Below are 6,463 nucleotides of genomic sequence, written 5' to 3'. Positions count from 1 at the left end.
ATACTACATTGATTTGATGGTACACATTAGAGGATGGTAGTGAATCGTAGTGGAGTAATCGTAATGGTAGTTTTACAGAATAGAGGCCTGTGACCTGTGGTATGTGGCAGGGAGACACAAAATGCTGGAGTAACTCAAAGGGACAGGCAGCATCTCTAGAGAGAAGGAATGGGTGACGTTTTGGGTTGAGACCCTTCTTCAAACTGAAGAATGTTGCAGGGATTGGTGCTGAGTACATTGTTGTTCACCATTTATGCTAACGCTTTGGATGAGAATGGGAATGCTCACAGGCCTCAGTGAGAACCTGGATAGCCTGGATAGCTTCATCAGTAGAACATCAGATTTCTAATCTGATGGTCCAAGGTTCAAATCCTTGTTCAGGTATAATTTTGTGGGTGGCACAGCTGGCAGAGCTGTTGCCTCAGAGCGTCAGAGACCTGGGTTCAATCCTGACCTCAGATGCGGTCATGCACAGAATCCTGACCACGTGGACGTTGCATGTTCTCTCTGTGACCTTATGGGTTTCCTCCAGGTGTTCCGGTTCCGTCCCACATCCCAAAGACATACGGTTTTGTAGATTAATTGATCCCTGGACAAGGCCCTTAATGTGTAAGGAGTGGGAAAGTGGGATAACATAGAACTAATGTGAATTTGGCTGATCGATGGTTGGCATGGACTCGGTGGGTTAGGGCCCATGTCCATGCTGCATCTCTAAACTAAATTAAACAGAATGTCATTGGGATAGTCAGTAAGTTTGTAGATGATTCCAAAATAGGTGGTACTGTACAGTGAAAAAGGTTTTTGAAGTTTACAACAAGATCTAGATGGATTGGGAAAGTGGCCCGTAAATGATGACATTTAACTTGGACCTCTGTGGAGTTTAGGAGGAGAAGACCCTTGTCCCTTGTCTCTATCAATGGTGTGGATGTGCAGTTTACCAAGGAGTACAAATACCTCGGAGTATGCCTGGACAGTAAACTAGACTGGTCGATGAACGCTGGGGCCCTATACAAGAAGGGACAGAGCTGGCTGTGCTTTTTGAGCAGGCTCTGCTCCTTCAACGTCTGCAGTAAGATGCAGCAGATGTTCTACCAATCGGTTGTAGCCAGTGTCATCTTCCTCGCTGCCCTGTGCTGGGGCAGCAGGGCGAAGGCCGCGGATGCCAATAGGATCACAGGCTCATCAGGAAGGCTGGCTCTGTCCTGGAGTGGACTTGGGTTCATGGGAGATGGTCTTGGAGGGGAGGATGGTCCTCAAACTGCAGAGCATCCTGAACAATACAGCTCACCCCCACCATGACACACTGGTTAACCTGAGGAGTACCTTCAGCAACAGACTGGTTTCATCAAGATGCAGAACAGAACGCCACAGGGGCTATCAAACTGTACAACTCCTCCCCCTTCTGTCGTGGAGTAGACTGACACTGACTACCCCCCCCCCCCCCAATCTTTGCACATCCCCCAATCCTTTCCCCTCATCACTTTAATTTGCTGTTTCATGTATTTTGTGTTTTTATGACTGTTGGCAGATTAATTTCCCTCGTGGGATAAATAAAGTTCTATCATATCGTTTTGTATCGTATCGTATTGTGAAGTGTTGCATTTTGTGAGGTTAAACCAGAGCAGGACTTGCACAGAAAATGGAAAGGAATGTGCTGCAGAACAGACAGGCCTGGCAATACAAATAAATAATTCCTTGAAAATGGTGACAGAAGTAGACAGAGTGTTGATGAAGACGTTTGGCATGCTTGCCTTCAATGGTCAGGGTATCAAATACAAGAGTTGGGACATCATGTTACAACTGTCCAGCACATAGATGAGACCATACTTGGAGCAGTGTGTGCAGTTCATGTCACCTAGCAATAAGAAGGGTATAGTTAAACTGGAAAGAGTGTAGAAAGGATTCACAGGAACGCTAGATGGCATAGTTTTCTGTTTTGTTTATTGTCACATGTACCGAGGTACAATGAAAAGCTTTTGTTGTGTGCTATTCAGTCAGCAGAAAGACAATACATGATTATAATCAAGCCATTTACAGTGTATAGATACATGATAATGGAATAATGTTTAGTGCAAGGTAAAGTCCGATCAAAGATAGTCCGAGGGTCACCAAAGAGGTAGATAGTAGTTCAGCACTGCTCTCTGTTTGTGGTAGGATGATTCTGTTGCCTGATAACAACTGGAAAGAAACTGTCCCTGAATCTGGAGGTGTGCTGTCCCTGAATTTGGAGATTTAAGGAGAGAGGGGTAAGATTTAAAGGGGATCTGATGGGCAACATTTTCACATAGAAGGTGGTGGGAATGTGGAACAACCTGCCAAAGGAAGTGGTAAAGACGGGTACAATTACAATGTTTAAAAGACATTTGGATAGGCACGTGGATAGGACTAGCTTAAGTAGCCAACTAGGTTGGCATGGACAAAGGGCCTGTTTCTGTGCTGTATAGCTCTGACTCTGTCACTACATGACTATTACAACGCTGTCTTTTGTAATTATTAATGAGCTGGAGTTGGATATGCAAAGCATCATTCAAAAGTTTGCAGCTGACATGCCTCTCAGAAGTACAGTAAATAATGAACAGGATAAACATAGTTTGGAAGGACAAAGGCATACTGGTAAAAGGGACAAACACAAGACAAATGAAATTTAAGGGAAAGAAGTATGAAGTAGTACATTTTGTTCCGAAGAATGAAATGGCACAATTTTAAAGTGACAAATCTGCTTATGTATTTACAAGTCTTGTGTATTGAGATACAGTGGAAAACCTGTTTTGTGTTCTATCCGGTAAAATTATTTAAGACATGCGTGTGGCGGCTCCCGAGGGTCGGGCCATACCACTCACGACCCCTCGGCACGGGAATGGGTCGAGCCAAGTAAAGTGGTAAACTTGGCCCACTACATGCGTACAATTATACACAAGTACAAGCGTGGTATGATTGTAGTGGGTAAAAGTGGATCCTGGGACAGCACACAAAGCATTGCCACAGTCCGGTGCAATCTTATATTGTCTCAAATCTCAGTGAGAAATAGGTGGAGATGTATGGAGCATGTACACATCTTCAAAGAGCAGGTGGCTTTATTAAAATAGTAGGTGGCTTTATGAATCGCGCTGAAGTACAAAAACAAGAAAGATACATTAATTCTTTAAAAAAACCTCATCTAGCATATTGTGTTCAATTTTGGGCGCGGGTGTTTAGGAAGGATATAAAGGGCTTGGCATTCATGGGATGTGTATACCATTGTTCATCAATGATCACCCCAATGTGATTGGGTTGCTTGGGTATTTCAAAGGCCACTAAGAGTCAACTACAGTGGAGTGGATGTTTACTGCAATGGTGGCTTGGAATGATGAATGTAAAGGGAATGAAGAATGTGGTTGTTCTCCTTGTAGCAAAGAATATGGAGGAGTGGAGGATAAAGTTGTTCACAATGATGAATAATTTAAATAAAATAAATAATGACAAACTGTGTGCAGGGCAGAGAGGTCTATAACAAATGGGAATACAAAATAAAGGCTATTTTTTGATGTTGTGAGCTGTTATGGTCTGGTATGCATTTCCTGAAGGGCAGTGAAACTAAATTTAAGAGGTAATTTTAAAATGGAAACGCATAAATATTTGAAAGGAAAGTTAGTATTTGTTAACAAAATTTAAAACTAATTTACTTTCTCTTTTTTTTCCATTTCTGACAAAGGGTCTTCATCCTGAAACATTTACTTTGTTTCTCTTTCCACAGATGCTGGCCATCCTGCCAAGTTTTCTCTGTATTTTCAGTTTATTATTCAATCTTGTAGTAGATTTGTCTTTTCCATTTGCCTTGGAGCTGTACATGGTGCCTAACATACTTTTCACATATCATGGCATCCGGTTCCTTTATCTGTTTAAACATTCAAAACATGAATCCAGTGATTCCAGTATGGAAGCATCTTGGGGTGGAGATCTGGCACTTCCCTTGTTCGGTAGCAGTAAATAAATTGAGTTGTGACATGCCAGAAGGATCTGATTAACTCCCACATTGTATTCACAGCTTCCCATCCAAATTATACTTTGTTTTACATGTTGGGGTGGAATAGCAGCATTCTTACTGCACAGTAAATAATATTATCCTCAGGATAATACTTGGGAGTGCTGGTGCAGGATTCCCAAAGAGTTAATCTGCAAGTTGAATCGGTAGTAAAGAAAGCAAACACAATACTAGCATTTACAAGAGCGCTGGAGTACATAAAACAGGGATGTAATGCTGAGGCTCTAAGGCGCTAGTCAGACCGCATTTGGACTATCGTGAGCAATTTTGGTCACCATATCTGAGAAAGGATGTGTTGGCTCTGGAGGGGGCCAAAGATAGTTTGGAAGAATAATCCCAGGAATGAGTGGGTTAACAAATGATGAAGGTTTGATGGCACCGGGCCTGTGCTCACTGGAGTTTAGAAGAAAGAGGAGGGACCTCATTGAAACGTACAGAATAGTGAAAGGCTTGGATAGAGTGGATGTGGAGAGGATGTTTCCACTGGTGGGAGAGACTAGGACTTGAGGTCATAGCCTCAGAATTAAAGGACTTTCCTTTAGGAAGATGAGGAGGAATTTCTTCAGTCAGAGGGTGGCGAATCTGTGGAATTCTTTGCCACAGAAGGCTGTGGAGGCCTGGTCAGTGGTTATTTTTAAGGCAGAGATAGATAGATTCTTGATTAGAATACGGATGTCAGGGTTTATGGGGCGATGTCAGGGGAATGGGGTTGGGAGGAAGAGATAGTTTCGCCATGATTGAAAGGCAGAGTAGACTTGATGGGCTGAATGGTCTAATTCTGCTCCTCTCGCTTATAACCTTAAGTGAAAAGAAAAATCGACGTCCATGACTTGAACTCAATCATAGTATGATATATAGAAATAATTCTAGATAAAAAATTCTCTCATTCTCAATTTCTTCACCAAGTTTTTTAAATTTTACCCGGCAGCTCTCTGTTTTTGGTACTGATGATTCTAAAAATTGTGTACTGGGAAATCAGGATCGGATTCTGACATTGGGCATGTGAGTGATGTGGCCTATACGAGGAGGCAACTGTGTGCAATCTTGATGCTAAGGATGCAAAATTGTGATGGATCTTTTTTTAAAGTAAAAGCATTTGACTTTATAATCTCAGTACAAATGAAATTAGCATAGTTTAGTATCATTACATTTAAATGTTCTAACATACACATAATTTTCAATTATGCATTCTTTGCTTGCATGTCCCAGTAGAGATTCAATTACACCAATCTTTAAATCTCTTTCCCACTTGCAGATTTATCAGTACTTATGTTCTGCACGCTGGTATTTTTCTCTTCGCTCTACCTGTTATATATGGCTCGATTGTATTCATGTATAGTATTACATGATTTGACCAGTTAACCTGCAGGCAAATGTATTTCAGTACACATGACAATAATAAATCAATACCAATATCAGTTCCTCACAGCAATGCTAATAATACAACAACCTTACCCTGTTGCAGTTCAGTGCCTGTTCAATATGACAATGGTCTACATTATTAGAGACAAACTAAAGGTTAAGAGTAACTTGGAATTCTCTGGCTTCAAGTTACCACTAAATGTATTTGCATAACAGCCTATTATCTGAGAAAGGTTACTGAACAACCCTGTACTCTGTATTCATCATGACCAAATATATTACTGAACAGATATTTATCTGGATCGAGTTAATTATTGCAGCATTAGCAACTTTGTTTATGATACTTTTCCATGATCGCATCTTTGCGAGAGAAAAATTGCTCTCAGTTTCAAATTTTCCATGGGTCACATTAGTTATCATCTTTAACACTGTTTTCTGGTACAAATAGAAAAATATGGGTAAAGATATAATTCTCTGGTTTGTTTTATGTGCGGGGTGGGCAGGGGGGTCAGGGTAAACTTTTTTTCAATCTCTTACCTTGCCAGAGATGCGATTGTTTACCGGATTGTATCTCTGGTCGCTCTGCGGCCTAAAATTATGGAGCTGGCGGCCTTGCTCGGGAATGACTTTGAGCCCCACCGTGGGGACGTGGACTTATCATCAGAGCCTGCGATCCCTTGCCTGGGATTGACGCTCCAACCGCGGCCTCCAGACTTCAACATCGAGGAGCTCGCAGTCTCGGGTAGCTCCAAAGATGTAGAAGGTAGACCAGCCCTGATCCGGGTCAGATCGCCTGGCGCAGGGGAGCTGAGATTCCCATCCGATGCAGGAGCTTGATCGCCCTGACGAGGAGAGCCCATCCGCCGGCTACGGGAATCAAGATCGCTCCGTCAATGGAAGGCTTGAGGCCCCCGACCATGGGAGAACAAAGAAGGGAAGAGCCACTGGGAAGAGAACTTTTTTTCGCTTTCCATCACAGAGAGGGATGTGGAGGAGCCACTGTGGTGGATGTTCATGTTAAAATGCATTTTGTGTGTTCTGTTGCTTTTTATTGGTATGACTGTATGGCAAATGAAATTC

The 6,463-nt window shown here is 42.3% G+C and overlaps 1 non-coding gene across 1 annotated transcript; it reads left to right on the top strand.

The window, feature by feature from the left end:
- Positions 1 to 311: 311 nt before the first annotated feature.
- trnar-ucu (transfer RNA arginine (anticodon UCU)) lies at positions 312 to 384 on the top strand. The gene has a single exon. It is a non-coding gene; the product is annotated as a tRNA-Arg (tRNA).
- Positions 385 to 6,463: the final 6,079 nt, after the last annotated feature.

This window comes from Rhinoraja longicauda, chromosome 1 (genome assembly GCF_053455715.1).
Source record: "Rhinoraja longicauda isolate Sanriku21f chromosome 1, sRhiLon1.1, whole genome shotgun sequence".
Taxonomy (NCBI): domain Eukaryota; kingdom Metazoa; phylum Chordata; class Chondrichthyes; order Rajiformes; family Arhynchobatidae; genus Rhinoraja; species Rhinoraja longicauda.
The sequence above is the reverse complement of the archived record's forward strand: the minus strand, read 5'-3'. Positions and strand labels throughout refer to the sequence as shown.